The sequence below is a fragment of the Canis lupus genome, chromosome 33 (genome assembly GCF_003254725.2).
Source record: "Canis lupus dingo isolate Sandy chromosome 33, ASM325472v2, whole genome shotgun sequence".
In the NCBI taxonomy this organism is placed as follows: Eukaryota; Metazoa; Chordata; class Mammalia; order Carnivora; family Canidae; genus Canis; species Canis lupus.
In genome coordinates this window covers 12,340,019-12,357,674 of record NC_064275.1, presented here as the reverse complement: position 1 = coordinate 12,357,674, position 17,656 = coordinate 12,340,019, and the positions used below count along the sequence as shown (strand labels likewise).

General features: G+C 36.0%; 1 long non-coding RNA gene across 12 annotated transcripts in view; it reads left to right on the top strand.

The window, feature by feature from the left end:
- Positions 1-17,656, top strand: part of LOC112678999 (uncharacterized) — a 313,548-nt gene that overhangs the window by 21,557 nt on the left and 274,335 nt on the right. Inside the window, exon 1 of one of the 12 annotated variants that reach the window (XR_007408005.1) lies at positions 13,733-13,834. The exons of 10 other annotated variants lie outside the window; for them this stretch is intronic. This is a non-coding gene — a long non-coding RNA (uncharacterized LOC112678999). Of the gene's footprint in view, positions 1-13,732; positions 13,835-14,632; positions 14,818-17,656 lie in introns of those variants that run through there. One more of the 12 variants, XR_007408004.1, reaches the window with a different exon arrangement.

The window sequence follows — 17,656 nt, the reverse complement described above, 5'->3', positions numbered from 1 at the left end:
TAGATCAAACAGCCGTTTTTCACAAGGTCACAAAAGCTCAGCCAGCAAGAAAGCCAAATAGGAATGGAACAAATGGGGGTAACTTAGATCTCTTTGGGCTGATTAGTCATTCATATCATTTTCAGTTCATAGACTAGTTAGTGGGTAAAGATTGGAGTACATGAGGAGACCTTAATAATGTGTACTTGGATCAGTGAAAGAAATGATGCAAGCAGAAGGAGCATGTGCATCAATTGCATTTCCCTGGTCTACATTATAAAGTTAAAATGGAACATGAACTGTGTAGTCATGTACCTGGTTAGAAAACACCTCTTGCTGACTTGGTAGCAAATGCTTTTTCCTACGATGTTAAACATATGTAATGGCAATATCATTTAAGTGTCTATCAATCTGATAAAAACATATTCTGGATACTCTAAGTCAAAATTCAAAGCCACCATATTTCACATTTATCCCATAAGAATTTTTGCTCTTGTTTTCACATACACAGTTGTTTTTCTGTTAATTATGGCAAATAATCTTTACCACAATTCTGAGAAGTCGAAAGATGTAGCAAATAAAAATTAAAGAAAAAACTCAAGGAAATAAGAAAATTGTTCCAACTATTACTTTCCCTACAAAAGGTTTGTCTTCAAAGACTTATCAGGTATATTGAAAGTAAGAGTGTCGCATTCTAGTTGTGTAGTTACTATTGGGAGTGGGTTTCATCACTGCTCTATCCCCCATGTAAGTTACTGTAACAGTTCAAGTGAGGTATCTCACTGCTGAGTGATTCAAGGCTTTTGTAAGCAGCTGTAGACAAAGGACCCTAACTCCACATCTGTTGGATAGGTGCACAATTCTCACCTCAAAGATAACCCATGTTGTGCAGGCATTGGCTCAGTTTCCAAGTGGACCCCTGCCCTGGCAATGAATTCTTCCTGACTCTGGATCTCTATGGTCCTGCCAGCTATCTGTAATGGCTCCCTCTCCTAGGAGCTCATTCTATGTTCTCTTCCCAACTCCCAGCCCAGGTGATCTTTACTCATTCTTCAGCATTAAGCAGAGCCCTTGGGCTATTCCTGGAGAATTCAGTCTCTGTTATTCTTGAGAGGTGAAGGAGAGGCTTTGTGAGTATGATGAATTGCGCCAAGCCTACATCTTCTAGACTTTTGAGGATAAAAACCTCATTTTGAAGACCAGAGTAATTTCAAGAAATTGCAAGATAAAAGTAGTCATAGTTCTGGTATGCATTGGCTTTTGAGAATCAGGATCTGCTTTTCTAGTATCTGTACTTTATTAGATATAGTATCATCTACATACACTGGGAAAATGCTTGTTGCTGTGAAAAAGGCTCTAACATTCATGCACTGTGGCACTGTTCTACCTGGATTTAAGTATGGGTACAGTGCTGCCACTTTATTAGTTGTGTGACCTTGGACAAGCTATCCAAGATTTTAATGCCTCAGTTTCCTTATCTGCAAAACTGGCATAATAATAATAATACCTATCCTATAAGGCTGCTGTAAGCATTATTTTTTTTAAATGAATGCATACATGCAAAATGTTTAGAGTGCAGTAAGTACTTAATGAATGTTAGATGTTATTACTAAATAGAAGGTGTATTGTTTATTGAACCTGCAAGCTTGTTTATAACCTCTCTAAGTTAGCCAAGGACAATGTTTTGAAATTTTTTTAAATCACATAATTGATTTAATATCCTCCATCTCTACTAAGATATGTTTGGTCTTATAAATAAATTTAAAATGGGAGAATTAATAAATTGGCCCTTGTCAGTATTAAGAGACAGAATATTTTAAACTTCACGGATTAGGAGGCAAGATATACTTTAGAAGATCATGAAAGATGAACATTAACCTGTGGGTCTACATGTAGGAAATCCCCACAGTCTTTAGCTAGGTTTAATCACGTCTCCCTGGGCTCCACTTCTAGCCATTAACAAATTACCTCATTGTCTCTTCTGAGGCTGACAGGCAATTTTAGTGATAAATAAAGTCGAAGATTTTCAAAGTGAGGTTTGAATTACTTTGCATATATTTACACACATAAACAAAGCAACATTTGGCAAGTTAGGATTTGTCAGTATAAAAGACATTTAATAAATTTATCACCACCTAGTTGTTCCAGAGGCAAACACTAATTTTCATGTGATTAATCTAAACATTCAAAGAGTGAATTAATGAATTTCTAAACAACTTACTTTGGCTTGCTGCTACCTTTGCTGATCTTATACCCACCTATGTTGAAATCTCTTTCTCTCACTTAATTTCTCCCACCTCTTGGAAATTTTGGGAACCCAAAGAAATAAACAAATAGTTAAAGACATATGTAAAAAAGGAATTTCTCGCTCTTCTAAATGCAAATGTACATGGAAAAGAAGAAAAAATGCTTTGAAGGTAGCATATTTTTTATGATCTACCTGATGCCTAATACATAATCAATCACTTTCATGAATCAGAGATTGAGAAAAAGTTTGCCTCCATAGAGCACTATATACTTCAGAGTACTCAATAGAAAGGACAGGTAAGAACATTCTGGAATAAGAGTTACAGGGAGAGAGCAGTAATAGAGCACAGCTTTCTCAACAGATTGAATTCGCCAATGTACCTCTCTATAAGCTACTAGTAAGTGAATAAATGTTACTATCAACAGAGACTAGAAAAAGCTAAGTTAGCAAAACAGGGGACAGTTTAGTCTATTCTGGGCGACCAAATGTCAGACTGTCATTGAGGAAGCAGTAACCTCAGGCAATGTCGGATGTTTGTTTAGGCAGCAAGTTACCTTGGGGGCTTACCCTCTGTTGTTTGTCTCTCCTAGGCTTGAAAAATGTTAAGATCCAAGAGGTTATTATTTCCTAATTACATCAAGAAGAAACCTAGGCCTGAGTAGGCTATTTGGGGGTTTCAAAGACATAGCAGGACCCCGTACCAAGAGGAGGGGCTCCCCCCTGATGTGATGGTGCAGGTACATAGGAGGCCAGGAGGAGCACCAAGCAAAGAGATACCTCCCTGGCTCGGGATGAACATGCAAGCAGTTTGGAGGCTTTTCATTCCTAAAGCGGCAATAAGGGAGAAAAAATTCTTTTCCTATTGCTTTCCTAGGTTCTCCAGCAAGGACCTATAAATTAGACCAATAAAAGATTAATAAGAGCAAAATAAACTGAAGTTTATTAGCATGTGCATTGGGCTTACACATGGGAGTATCCAAAGGGGTGGCTAGAACTTGTGCTTACATAGCGTTGTAGCAGAGAAACAATAATTTTTAGAATAGTGACAAGACAAAGGAAAAGGAAGGATTTTGAGTTTCTAAGGGCAAGAAATTATATATATGGGGGAACGAATGGGAGACAAGAGCTAGTTAGTAAAGTTTGTTATATAGATTCAACTCTGGGCTAATGGTTGAAAGTTGTCTCTGGTGATTAATGCTGTCCTTCTGGGTAGAGAAGGGTGAGGGAACACCTTTGTAAATTTATGTCCTGCTTTTCGGTAGATGGAGGGCAGAGAGCTTTTCTACTTCTTCTCAGTTGCCTTCAGCTCAAAATAAGTTTTATGCCAAAGTGGCATATTTTAGGGTGGCATAGTCTTCTCCCCTACACAGTTTAGTTCTCATTCCCATCTTTATAACTGAAAGACTCCAAACTGCTTAGATTAAAACTTGAACTGGCAGAGACAGCGAGCCACCCAAAATCAAATGGCTACTAAAACTTTTGGAGAACTTCAGCTATTCTCCTGAGTCTAGAAGAGAAAAGCTAGACAGTGATCAGTAATATAATAATTTGGTAAGAGAAGGTTTTAAATTCCTGTGTATCTTATTACATTTCTCTAAATCCTCCCTTTCCCACTTCTTAGTTTATACAAATTTTAGAATGGGAAAAAAATGATTTTGATACTATTTTTGAAGTGTGTAGATGAGAATGGAACATTTTCAGGGTTTTTTTTTTTCATGTAGCCTTTCATGTCCAAATGAAGATGCCTTTTTTTTCCTCTATATTAATTAAAAGGCAGTACTCTTTACTTAGTGACTAACTCAGATTCTTTCAAATTCTCCTTATTTCAGTGACTTGCTATATTAATGAAATTAATGAGAGTGTTACATTTTGTTTTTAAATTATGCCTGAAATCATGAGACTGTCATCACCACCATCATCACAATAACAAGAAACACGTATTAAATATCTACTATTTACTAGATACTATACTACCATGTTATAAATCCTGCCTTCTATTCTGTCTGCTATGATCCAGGAACTGCTCTAGGCACCAGGAAAATAGCAGTGAACTAAAGAGACAGAATCTGTGCCCTAATGGAGCTTATATTTTAGGGATGAAAAACTTGAGCTTAGACAGATTTGAGTAAATTTCAAGGTCACGACAAGCAATAATAACCTGCCAGTAACCTGGGATTTCAAGCCAAGTCACTGACTGCATAGACAGACAGTTAAGTCATCTATCCATACTAAATAAGTAGTCTATTTTTATGAACCCAAAATGTTTTCTTCTAAAATATTCCTAAATATTGTATATTGTAATAGAGTAATTTGTTGCTGTTTTGAGTCATTGGTCCATAGGGCTGTTTTTATCCCATCACAAGGATTTTCTATTCTAGTTCTTGCCCAGATATGAGGAAATCTTAAGTTGGTTTTGATCTATTTTTCTCCACAACAGTCCATCAGTATTGACTATAATTTGCCAAAATCAAAAATGACTAAGTAAATAACTCATGTTTAAATTATATGAACTTTTCTTCTCAGAATGGACCTTGTTAAAACAGTCATACTATACATTTGAATAACAAATAACTCTTCAGTAGCACCTCAATAGAATATCTTAACCTCCTTCAACATGGTCTTGTCACAGCGGGGCCAACCCAGCCTGAAGAAAAGAACGGAGGCCAGTGCTTCCTTGTGAAATAATGTAGGATCTATAGACCCTTTTTAAGGCACCAGTTTCTTCTTGTGAGCTAGCTGTGTTGTGGTTTTGTTGTTGTTGTTGTTTTGTTTGTTTGTTTTTCATGTGAAGATGGGGACGATATGGGGAAAAGAAAGGCTGACACTCAAGGTGGCCCTCCAAATGTGTTATAAAATGTTTCCTTTTACATTCTTGTCAATGCCCCTCAACCAAAGACCATCAGGAACATAGGTTTAGTTGAACAAAGTTGGGTTTATTGACTTGTTGCAGGAGGGGAGAGATGGTGCCATGGGAATGCATGGAGTATGTCAGTGGAGGGTTTTAGAGAGGACTCCCTATAGAATTTTGGCTGTAGAATTTTGGCTTCTGTTAGGTGCTTTGGGGGAAAGATTCAAGGAAACAGGGCTTTGGTGTGGATTGGTGTGGATTAGAAAGTAGTGGTAACTCTATGTTTGTTTCTTCATAATTCTTATCTAGAAAACAAAAAGAATGCAGTAAGGCTAATGTTATGTTAGGTAAATAAGCAGCATTCACTCATATTAGCCAGGATTGGCAGATGTTTGGTCATTTTTAAGATTAGAAATGTGTGTGATATTGTCTGTGATCAGACATGATTATTTAGTAGTCTTGTTTTTGTCCAGATTAATGGCTGATGCAGAGTGGTCTTATCTCATATTAATGTTCTGTGAACAATCTTGTTGTTCATGATAACAACATGATATAGCCATTAGTCCAACTCTTAGTAATACCAAAGCCCAGCTAATACTGATGTGCCAAGACCTGGCTATGAGAGGCTGTCTTCTCTTTTACACTATTAATAACGGCCTTAGGAAACATGTAAGGAAATTGTAAGATTAGTTGTTGCCATTAAAATATTGGTTGGTTTCATACTTCAGCACAGGAGGTATTGGAGAGTTAAGATTTCATGAAGTAGGATTGCAGAGGGACAAAAACGTTCTCAAATACAACTTTCCATTTGTTAGGAGGGAAATTTCTTTCAGCCTTAGCATTCTTTATTTGAACAAAATTTTCCAAAGTGTTCCAACAGACAAAACAAAAGGAATTTAAGTGAAAATCTGATTGTAGTGGTTGAAAAAGGGGTGAGGCTGGCGTGTTAGGGATTTGAGTAACATTCACATAACTTGCAGCCTGTGTCCAGGCAGTTGTCAAACAGAGAATATATGAAGTCAAGCAGTGGCAACCTTTGAAGTTAAATAATCTCTGTTAAGTTTCCCATATTTCAAGTAGTCTATGAATCCATGATTCTCTTCAGAAATGGAGTCATGGAATAGACTTTGAGCGTGGTGATTTGAGGATGGTCGATTGTGTGTTATGATTTATATATCAAATAACCAATAATCTGATAATGTCAAGATGATAGCAATAGCAATAAATAACTACTACAGTTGATTTCTCTGGTTGTTTTAAGAACATAAAACAGAAAATGGGTTCTATTCCTAAAATATTATAAGAAGGGATGGAATTAGATGGCATTTGATCCAAATTACATGAGTTTTTTAAAAATTATTTTATGAAATCAAGTCATGTTTCTATGACTATTGATCTTCTCCTAGCCTCATGGCACTTGATGAACACATAAATATAGCCCCTACAATATGACATGCACTTTCATTATATTTTTAAACCATTTATCTTTGAATAATTTTAGACTTATAGAAGAGTTGCAAAAATAGTATACAGAATTTCTGTATATCCTTTATAATTTCCTTTCTTCCATAATGTTAATGTCTTACATAACTATGGTAAAATGACTAAAATTAGGAAAATATCCCTGGTATAGTACTAACTACTGATCTATAGACTTTACTTGGCTTTCACTATTTATCCACTAATGTTCTTATTTTGTTGCAGGGTCTAATCTAAAATTCAACATTGCATTTAGTTGTCATGTCACTTTAGGCTCCTCTAAGGTGTGACAGTTCCTTTGATTGTTTTTGTCTTTCATTAAACTGATATTTTTAGGAGTAATGGTCAGTATTTTGTAGAATGTCCTGTGATTTGGATTTGTCTGATGTTTTTTATACTTTGATTGAAGTTATGGATTTTTTAGTAAGAATATCACTTCTCAGTACCTTGTATCAGGGATACATGGAATAAAATATATCTGATCACTGGTGATGTTTTTCTTTATCACTTGGGAAATGTCTGCCAATTTTATTTATCACTCTTTTTGGACAGTTCTGTTTTTTTGGCAAATGCATGGAGTTATGTTTCCTCCACCACAATAATGTACAAATTTTTTCCACTGTTCAAAAATTCTTCTCATGCTTCTCCTTTGATCCCACCCCTTTCCATCTTTAATCTCTAGCAACCACAAACTCATTTTCCATCCTTACAGTCTTGCCTTTTTCATAATGTCATATAAAGAGAATTATACAATATATGGTCTTTTCTATCTAGCTTCTTCATTTAACAAATGATTTTTAGATCTATCCCTGCCATTGCGAATTAGTTCTTTGTTACTTTCTTTATTGCTGAGTAGTATTCCATTTTATGTATGTACTATAGTATTTTTTTAATTCATTAGTTTTGTCTCACACAATGGATAAAATGGAAGTGAAAACAATTGATTTTTATTTATTTTCTTCTACATATCTTTCTTTCGATTGTTATTGGTTGGCATTTTAAATTATGTAATTTTTTTTTCTTGGAATAACTATCAGTTGAGGACAATCTGAACTTAATTCTTTGGAGAATTAAAATAGTCCACATGAATTATTAGATAGAATCTTTGGTTTTCTTATGAAAAGGAAGGTGCTCAATAATATCTGTTAATAATTATAACGTGCCAGCCAAAACTCTTGACCAAATGTATATTAAGATATCCTGCCATTGACCAGGAAAGGGAAATGGGCATCAATTTCAATTTATTACCTATAGTCACCTGGGAGTTATCTAATTTATCAGATCCTTTATTACTTCAGTATTCAGCCTCAACTCAGTAACTTTTTTCCTATTGAAAAAGTCAATGAAAATAAGCCACATAAATGGCCAGAAAAAGCGGAAGAGCTATATATATTATATAACAAGATAGAATTTAGGGAAAAAATCAATGTTAAAATAAAATGTGCATCTAAGCACAGAGTGAAATTCGAGAAAGGTTTGTTGTAAGTATTTTTCCTAAAAAGTCTTAACAACAGTTCTGTTTGTTGTTTGTTGTTATTGCTAACTCTACTGATAATGCTAAGGATCTGTCAGCAATTTCTTATAAAGTATGGGTTGTGGAGTGTCTTATCAATAACCCCTGTATTAGTGTTCTATGATAATATGCATTAACTAGATAGACGAGGGACCATTACAGTCTATCACTGCAGTGATCCATACATTGAAGACTCCCTAAGTACATGTTGACACAATATTGCAGCAGTGATCCATGAATTAAATATGCTTTGGATCCGAGTCATTACAAGTTTAATGGAAGAAATGCACCAGTTCTACTGAAAAATGCCAGTTTTGACTCTATGATCAATTCTTCCATAAACACATTTCTAATGTCTGTCAGTAATGAATATTTTTCTTGAACCATCCCTGCTTATTATATTGTGACTTCGTCAACATTCGGAGTCCCATTTGATATTGACTATATTTGAAACTCCTTGAGTGTCACAGAAGAGATCTATGGAATAATTGCACAATAGTATCCACACAAATGTATCTTTTGTGAATAATGGAAAGCACTATTTTACCCTTTTTAAGGACTAGGCATAATAACTACTCAATAGACTTAAAGTGAAAGAAAATTAAATTTTTATTTGGGTCATTATTCAGTCTATCCTTCATAATAAAGTGTTCATGGAGTTATTGTCATGGCAGAGTGAGCAAAAGATATGTGACAATGTTCCCTGCTACTTAGCATTTATTCCTTTTTATTCCATCATTCTTCTTTTACATATATTAAATTTGTCATGGTACATACTATGCAAGATAATAGTAATCATTTCTCAAATATTTATGATAGCCTTACAAACATCCTTTCCTCTGCTGAACACATACTGGGCACATGCAGGATGCTAATTATGGAGACAAAAACAATGAATAAAAGGAAAAAGAATGAAGGATGAAGAAGGTTTACAGAATAGATTCCAAAATAATTGGGTCAGATATTTATCTGAAATGGGAGGTGAGTTGAAGAGAATAGGTACAAGAACAGAAGCCAGTGAGAAGGAATTTAGACAAAATAGAAATATTCTCAGTGGCTTTACTCTAATCAATAAACCAAGGATTGAGTTATTTTGCTATTAGGGTGTGTGTATGAGCAGGGGGCTGAAGAAAATGAAAAGGAATTGACTTCTCATTGTGAGGAGCTTCCTAGTCTTTTCCCATCAGGACATCTGTTCTCCAGTCCTTTCCCGAGAGGCAACTGGCACATGGTTTTGTCTTCTCTGCTCTTCTTTTAGCCTGCACCTTTTCTCAAAGCAAAACAAAATGAAAAACAAAAGCTTTCTGCTACTTTTAATTTAATGTCTACCTTTTAAACTAATTCTCATCTATTTCTGTTTTCTTTGGTTAGTTTTCTGCCCTTGTCATAATTTTTTTTCTCCTTTTTCCTATCCTTCTATTGAATTTTCTTCTCTTCACTTTGTCAAAACCATAACATCCAGAACATAAAGCAGGAAGGTGTTTCTTATTTTTGTAAGTGTTCAGGTGGGAAATGTGCCAGGAATCTTGTTGTACCTCTCTCATTCTACAGATGCCAGGGATGACTCTGTTATTACAGAGTGGGGCTGGTCTGTATTTGCCTCCCTCTGTGCTAATTAGGGTAAGAGGAAACCAGAACTGGGATGTGCATGTGTTGGGATGGGACAAGGGGCAGGTGTGGAGAGTGAAGGAATTTATACTGGTGGGACCATCGGCCCAGAGATGCGAATACTGTTGTCAGCAGACACGGTATATCTCTACAAATAAAGCTGAGAGACTAGGAAGTTGAACCCTGGAACAAGGAATAAAGAGCAGAGTGGTGGGACTTGTAAGAGGTGAAATAAATTCACAAGAAATGGAATCACTGAAAAACATCTCTTAACAGCTATTTTATGGGGGGAGGGGGGAGCGCTGTGCAATGTGCTTTCACATACATTATCTCATTCATTTCTTACAACAAGGCCATAAAGTATATGCCGAGCGTCTTGGGTATGGAATTATTGATTTAAGTAGCTTTAACAATGAAGCTCCAAAACTCAGTGACCACCTGAGACTAAATGTGAGCAGTGATGATTGAGGATGGTCCCAAAAAGTCTTAACAATGCCAGGAGGAGAGGAAGAGGGAAGAGAACAGGACAGATACAGAGAAAGGCAGAGTAATGCCATGTGTATAAAATTACTGCACTATCATGAAAATAAATGCTTTAAATATGTTATAATGTATCTTTAAAAAGACCAAGCTGGGGTGCCTGGTTGGCTCAGTTGGTAGAGCATGTGACTCTTGATCTTGGGGTCATGAGTTTGAGCCCCACACTGGGTATACAGTTTCATTCAAAAATAAAAAATTTTATTAAATAAATTAAATTAAAAGACCAAGCTATCTCCTTCTATTGATCTAAATATGTAGTGAAACTATATGGTTTTGTCTGCTTGTAGACTGACTACTAACCAAGATGGCTTAACATTCTCCTTAGATTGATAAACTTTAGACAGGTTTCTTCTCAATTATAGGTTCCTGACTTACCTTTCCTCAGAGCATTTACTTTATAAAACTTGTAATTAAAAATTATTTCTCTGTTCCTTTGAGATATAAATCTCCTCCCAATCTTTTGTCAGTTTTACAGCCCAGGAATGTCTCTCTCAAGGACCTGGGAGCCATCCCTTTAAAATGTCATCACTACGAAAGGTAGCAGCCCTATCTCCCAGTCTCTTTGGTTGGTTAGAAGCCTACCTTCAGTAAGTGCCAATTAGCAAATACAGACGATCTAATCATATTGGCCAACCTCCCTTCTAACATTCTCAAGTACTTTTCAACTAGCTCACTCCTATACTTATAAACCCTCCTGCCTTTTGTTTTAGAGGAATTGAGTTCAGTCTCTTTCCCTTTTTGCAGTAGACCTGAGCTCCATTGCAAATAGACTGGAGTAAGACTTTCTTACCTATTTAACTCCATTGGTTGCAATTTTTCTTTGACACTACTAACCCTGGGTGAGTGTCCATTTGTAAGAGTAAGTACACAGTATTGTCAGGGTGCTTGGGTGGCCCAGTCAGTTAAGGGCTGCCTTGGGCTCAGGTCATGATCCCAGGGTCATGGGATTGAGCCCCGCATCCTGCTCTACAGGGAACTTGCTTCTCTCTCCCTCTGCCTGCTGCTCCCCCTGCTGGTGCTGTCAAATAAATAAATAAAATCTTTTTTTTTTTTTTTTTTAAGTATACAGTATTCTTCATCCACCAAAACATAAGCTTTAATAAAATCAATGGCCTTATATCTGTAATAATTTAAGTATAATCCTCTTTAGATATAAAGGATGGTTCAGGTGATCTTTGAGATCAGTAAATCTTTTGACCTTTGAAATTTACCTCAGATGTGGTAAAAAGGAAGCGTCCATTCACTGGCCACAGAAACATTATTTTAGATAGCTGTAATACATATTTTAAGGAAAAAATGTAATCAAGGAAAACACCAGGCGAAATTTAATACTACGCGCACGCACGCACACACACACACACACTTGCACACGTACACACACACCTCACTTGATTGTTTTTTTTTTCCTAAAGAGATTTTATATATAAGTTATAGGAATATTGTATAATTGGCAAATACAAATTAAGAAAAAAATGGGAATGAAAGAAAAATAAGAATAAAAAATACTATGAAACTGGTGGTCTATGGACACCATGCCATAAAGCCTATACAACATTACTGAAAGGGCATCCCAATTTGGGCTTGAGTTTTCAAGTAACTAACTCAAAAGGAAAGAAAAATGATCAATTACAAGATCCCCATTATCTGGAAAAAAGAACAGCAAGCAAGACAATTTGATTTGAAGAAACACAAGATATTTAAATCTGAAAGAAATTTTAGCATTTATACATGCACATATACGTGCATGCCAACACAATGAATAATCTTTGTAGGCAGGTAAATCTCATATTTATTAACTGAACACTGTACTAAATGCAGAAATCTATTTTGTAAGATTATTTTCTTACGTTTCTTGATACAAAATAGATTTAAAAAGTACAAAGTTCCATTTCTGTAAAAATGATCATGTAAAGTACAAGATATCTAGCACCTGGTTCTCTGGTAGCTTTGTCCATTCTTTAATTTAGTCCCCTTAAAAATAGTAAATGAAATACAAATTCTTAAAAATAAGAGTTTACATAAGTCAAAGTTTTCATGTCAATTAGGCTATAAAGAGGGTAAGATTATATTCTCTGACAAATTTCTGGGACTGCAGAAGAATATGTACTGGTCAAGATTTAACATATTTACTTAAATATTTCTTTAATTTTATTCAATGATTTCATTTCTTAAAGTTTGGGTTTTCCAGGTGGTTGTTTCTGTTGACTGTCACAGTGATCGGTTTTCTTACGGTGGTTTGTAACTTTTCCTGTGATTATAGGTTTAACATGTGCCCTTCCATGACTGTCCAACCTGCTCTGGATTGTGGGGACATTCCTAGGGAGTTGTATTTTCCCTTGCAGGGACATATGCATGTTACCAATTATATATTATAGGGTCTCCATCTGAGTAGTATAATTTCAGATCCAAAATCAATAGGTGGTGTGAAGTTTGGGGCTTGATTTCTTATACAAAAGTCTGCCTTCAGCCCATGGCTCCTGGTAAACAGTTTAGCTTCTTTGCCATTTTCTATAGCCAATGAGTGGGGACACCTCATTCATATTTCCTGGGTGATCAGCCCACTGGAGTTCCTGGGTTTACGGAGAGAGCTTACACCCAACACGACATTGTGTGCAGGTCTGAGATTCCATCTACTGACTTAGCAAAGGCATTAACATCCAGTCTTACAAGGGTGTCTCAGCTTCAAAAACCCCCTGTTCTTTTCAGCAACAGTTCATTCACTTCTGTAACTTTTACTTATCTCTTAGTTTCTTAACTATGGGAATTTTCCTTTCTTTTATGTGGTTATACTTTATAGAGCATTGTCGTTTGCTTGCTGGAGTTGCCTGGGGTGAAGGTGAAGTGAAGCGTGGAGTGGACTTTATGCTAAAACTGAATCCACTATTTTGACGGAAAACATATTTAACTGATCTGAGACTCCCTCCATTAGCTTATGATATCTGTATTGAAAGGGTTTTTTTTGTTTTTTTGATAATTCAATGAGATAACACATGCAAAGTTTTTAGCACAGTTCCTGGTACATGGGCATACACGGACACTATCCGATAGTGTTATGAATAGCTAATCTACATTTAAACTTTTATAGGAGCACCAGAGTGGCTCAGTGGGGTAAGCCTCCAACTCTAGGTTTCTGCTTAGGTGGTGAGCTCAAGGTCATGAGCTCCAGCCCTGCATACACCCAGTGCAGAGTCTGCATCAGATTCTCTCCTTTTCCTTTTCCCTCCCCCTCTTCCTCTCTACTCATTCATGCGTTCTCTCTCTCTCAAATAAATAAATAAAATCTTAAAATGTTATCTGTAAATATAATGTGTAATTTAAAATATAAGAATACATTATGTACCTTTACACTAACATTATTGTATACCAATATATTAATAGCATAATTAATAAAAATAGGCACATAAATATGAAGTGTGCACAAATATATATTAAGCACTATATGCTAGGAACAATTTGAATCACTCTCATAAATATTAACACACGTGTTCCTTACAACAACCTATTATCTGTATTTTACAGGGAAGGAAACTGAGGCATGGTGGTCTTAAGCAAATTACCCAAAGTCACACAGCTAGTTAACGGAGAAGCTGTATTTCAACCTATGCGATCTGGTTTCAAAGTCAGTTCATCTATGCCATGCTATGCTGCTTTTTAAACATTTATCTGTGCTATTTTTTACCCATGGTATTACGAACCTTCTCCAACAATGTATTTATAGCAAGCAATGTTTTCTGATTGAGATTAGATATCAGAGCCTATTGAAGCAATTCTTTGTAAATATCAAAACCATGTAACAGAATGCAGAAGAAAGCATGTGGTGTGCTTCTCTGTTGAAGCTATTCATGCATCCAGATAAAGCTGAAGCAAGATCAATGTGCTAAGAGTGGGATTCTTAAAAAAAAAAATGTAGGTTTAAACGAACACTTCACAAAGAATGATATACGAAATCACACACAAAAAGTGTACAATATCAATGGTCACTGTACCAGTTAACAATTTATTGCCACTCAGCTCCAAATTTCCCCTTCAATCTATGCTCTGTGAAGATAATAGTCTTCCTTTAAGCATTTCTCCTTAAATGAGCACAATGTTAGCTTTCTCAGTAGAGGGCACTGGAGCAGCATCCCTGGGAGGGAGGGCCCACCTGTTAGTTTCCTGGTGCCACAGGGTAAATGGGTGGTGCAGCTGGGATGGCTTCCAGTGTTCCTCTGTTACAGCCACAGGCCCAGAGCACTGCATCCAAAGAGAACTTGCAGTCTTGCCCAGGAGACTCCCACAACCCTCAGCAGGGAGACCAGTAACCCCCAAAACAACCTGCTGGCCTAAGTATTGTAATGACCACTACAGACACCAATGTGGCCCCCTGAGACCCAGAGGATCCCACCCTTCTGCTTCTCTGTCTGTAGGCCCAACCCGTGTGTACCTGGAGGATTGCCACCCCCATCTGCCTGCCCCTGTACTGGAAGCTGATTGTCGCTCCCCACCTGCACTCTGGGACACTGCTTTGTACTGGCCAGTTTTCTAGACCAGCTTTACCCTGGACAAACGGGGGAATTTTTTTTTTTTCTATCTGGTGGGCTTAGCTATACTTTCCCCAATAAGGTATGAACTTCAGCCTTGAGGAGAGAGTTTCACTCTGAGTTTGTCTTTCCTTGGATACTCTCTCTCATTCCTGGAGTATCACACAGCATTTTCATATCTGTTATGATTATTCTTTTATCATAGATTGATGATTCTTTATATTGAGCTTTGGTTGTTTAACTCACCATATGGTTTCTGTTTCGACCTACATTAGTCATTAGTCAGTGCAAATTAAAACCACAAAGAGATACAATTATATATACATTTGAATGGCTAATCTGTTTTTTAAAAAAGTATGGACAATACCAAATATTGGTAAAGATGTAGGGCACCTGGAATTCTCATTCACTATTGGTGGGAATATGAAATATTATTAGTACTTTGGGAAAAAAAGCCTCAAAGATTCTTATAAAACTAACATACACTTATTCTAATATTCATCAGTTCTACTCCAAGAGAAATCAAGACATATATCCACAGAAAGGCTTGTATAGGAATGTTCTGAGATATTGTACTGATAATAGCCAAAGCTGAAAACAAATGCCCGTCAATAGGCACATGGGTAAATAGACTATGGTGTAGTAATTTGATGGAGTACTACTTAGTGATAAAAGAACAGAAAACACTGCTTTTGAGCAACATTGATGAATCTCAAAATCATACTGAGTGAAAGAAGCCTTAAACAAAATTTTCATATTATATGACTCTATGAGATTCTAGACCAAGTAAACTAAGGTTTGATGGGGGGAAAACAGTGGTTGACTCTGTGAAGAATAGAGATTAATTGGGAAGAGGCTTGCAAGAATGTTCTGGAGTGATGAAAGTATTATTATACCTCTTGATATTCTCTGTGCAAATACTAAGAATGAATCTTTAAAAAACGTGAATTCAGGTTATATAGATTATGCATTTGCCAAAACTTATTGAATGGTTCTGTTAAGATTTGTGCATTTCATAGCAGTGCATTTAACCTAAAAATGTTTAAAGAAGCAATGGTGTAATGCTACAGTGCTTAGATGAGAAGTATACTGATGCCTGCAACTTATTTTGAAATTCATTCAAAATACAGGTGGACTTATGGATGCATAGAGGGATGGCTGGATGAATAGACATATGATAAAGCGAATATGGAAAAGTGTTAATTGTGGAATTTTTAACAGAGTGGTTAGAATATGGATGTTCACCTTAAAACTTTTTTTTTCAATTTTACTGTGTTTAAAAAAAATATAAGAAATAATTGGAAAAACACTGAAGGTGATCAAAACCATCTTAGACTTTTGTCTCTTAAAATTATTCAAATCATTCCCTGGCTTGGTATGGTATCAAAGTGCCAGTTTTGTATGAGGCTTGAGAGCTAAGGGTCTATTGTGAGCCCATGAAGACTCATTCATAATATAGGTATTTTTCCAGTGTTAAGACTGAAGAGAACTGACTTAAATTTACTGTTATAGCACTTCTCCTTTCTTAAAATTTATCATGGCCTTTGCGATGGCCTAGAGTGTCTTTGTTTTATGTGATGAAGGCAAGTGTGCTTTTATGAAGGCATATATTTATATTCTGTAATCATTAGAGACTTAGCCTGACTTTTAAACCATACCACCAGGAACTAATATATAAATGGTTTCTATCTATTGCTATTCATTTCATACATGCATATGTTGATTAAGTTGTAAATTCCCCAATGTAGAAACCATCTTCTGTTTATTTTGCTTCTCTACCCAGAGAATATTGTACAGTGCTGTAGACACAGGGGATATTTAAATGCTGATGGTGTCAATTATTGAGATGTTTAAAATCTTTTTGAAATATCCAGGTTAAGGCTGGACTCTTACTAAATAATACTTAGTTCACTCAGAGTTAGTGGTATAGCTAAGATTATGTAGTTTACTCACATACACAATCTTTGATTTCTTTAATTCTATATTATAGAAAGTTCAAAATAGCTTTTATATTAGGCACTGATTTTATTTTTATACAATAGACAAAGAATCAACAGCTAATTAAGTCCACTTTGGACATATAATCCTCCTGTACTCCCAACACGTCTACCATAGGATGCCAATGAAGGACCACCTCCTCACCCCCAGGGAAACAAATGTCTTAAATACCAGTAAGCCATGGACAACTAGTGATCAGATTACAGATCTTAAGTCATCATAGGGGAAAGAAAAATACATGTGGACTTATAACCCCAAAGTAATGGTATTCCCTTAAATATAGGTTTCTCTTTCAAATTGCGAGGGGAAATGCTTTAAAAAAGAAAATATGAGGCACTGTTATATGTAAGTATGACAGCTTTGAATCAGTCTTCCAGGTTAATAAGGGGAAATAGCTTTACCAATAGGTAAAGACAAAAATTAGAGGTCATATATTTCTTTGAACATCAGCTCAATTCCAACTCAAAGACCCCAAAATGTTCCTAAGGTACATATCAGAAAAATACCAGGATGCTCACCGAGAGTCATCATGTGATTATTGCTAGCAACAAGAATCCAGAAGGGTGAGGTTAGCTATCTCTAGGAAGGCTTCCCAGAAACACTCAATTCTGAACTGAGATTTGCAGACATCACCATTGAGATTCAGAAGGCTGGCTCTTAGGCAACAGAAAATGACCAATGGAGAAGGCAATCACTGAAAATCCTATGATGTGTGACATGTGAGGATAATGTGCTGAAATAACATAGATATACAAAATCTAGAAAGTGGTGGTGGAGGCTACTAGGGGGAATAAAAACTTGTCAATATTTATTATTTTCCCAAATATTTTATCTAAAAGAAATCAGCAGTCCAGTTTCAAGAAACTCAGAGAGACCCATTCATCTATAACTTCACTTGAATGAAATAAAATATTTACTAACAC